The sequence below is a fragment of the Carlito syrichta genome, unplaced genomic scaffold, assembly GCF_000164805.1.
Source record: "Carlito syrichta isolate Samal-C Ts95f unplaced genomic scaffold, Tarsius_syrichta-2.0.1 Scaffold307057, whole genome shotgun sequence".
Lineage (NCBI taxonomy): Eukaryota > Metazoa > Chordata > Mammalia > Primates > Tarsiidae > Carlito > Carlito syrichta.
The window spans coordinates 24,964-26,136 of NW_007251153.1; the positions used below are offsets into that span (position 1 = coordinate 24,964).

Genomic DNA, 1,173 nt, shown 5'->3' on the forward strand with positions numbered 1-1,173 from the left:
CTCAGCCTTCCAAGTAGCCGGAATTACAGGCATGCCCTACCACGCCCGGCTGATTTTTTGATTTATTGTAGAGATGAGGTCTCGCTACCCAGGCGGGTCTCGAACCCGCGGACTCAGGCAATCCACTCACCTCAGCCTCCCAAAGCACGGGATTACAGGCTGAGCCACCGAGCCCGACTGGTTTTATAAATTTTACAAATACACTGAAGACTCATGCAACGCTGCTGGCATTGGACGCAATCCTGGGCCATAAGTCTGCACACCCCTTTGCAACTGATCTTATAATGGCAGAACCCTTCATCTCGCCTTTATTGTTGACTGTGACTCCTGTGTTATCTTTAAAATAAAAGAACACGCCATCTTTTCTCTGGTATGACTTTCATTGTCGAATGACCACTGCTGGATGCACCTTCTTTCTGAGTTTTGGTTTGCCATTCTTTTTTTTTTTTTGAGTTCCGGCGATCCTTCCTCCTCAGTCTTCCAAGTAGCTGGAACTACAGGTGTGCGCTACCACGCCCGGCTTATTTTTTGATTTATTGTAGAGATGAGGTCTCGCCAAGTTGCCCAGGTGGGTCTCAAACCCGTGGGCTCAGGCAATCCACTCACCTCAGCCTCCCAAAGGCGCAGGATTATAGGCTGAGCCACCGAGCCCAGCTTGGTTTGCCATTCTTGACCGTGGCAATCACCATGTCATCCACGCCAGCAGTGGGAAGTCTGTCCTGCCATCCCTTGGTCCCCTTCATGGAGATGATATACAGATTTCTGGCTCCTGTATTGTCAGCAGAGTTGATCAAGGCGCCTCCCGAAAGACTCAGGGAAATCCGGAATTTCGCCCTGGAGGACCCACCACGTCCTTACTTCAACATCTTGAACACCAGAAAGAGACAAAAAGTGGACTTGTTTTTCAAATAAAAACTATTATTTTTCCAAACTCATATTGTACTTGTTCAGGCCGTTTAAAAAAAGCAGTCCTTAACTTTCATCATGATTTTCTTTTCTTTTTTTTTTTTTTTGAGTTGGAGTCTCACTCTGTCACCCAGACTGGAGTGCAGTGGCCGCTCCCGGCCACCGCAGCCTCAACCTGCTGGGCTCCGGCGATCCTTCCGCCTCAGCCTTCCAAGTTGTGGGAACTACAGGCATGCACTACCACATCCGGCTAATTTTTGATTTATT

The 1,173-nt window shown here is 48.4% G+C and overlaps 1 pseudogene; it reads right to left on the minus strand.

Annotated features, from left to right (window-relative positions):
- Window positions 1–211: 211 nt before the first annotated feature.
- On the minus strand, window positions 212–866 carry LOC110596172 (annotated as a pseudogene).
- Window positions 867–1,173: the final 307 nt, after the last annotated feature.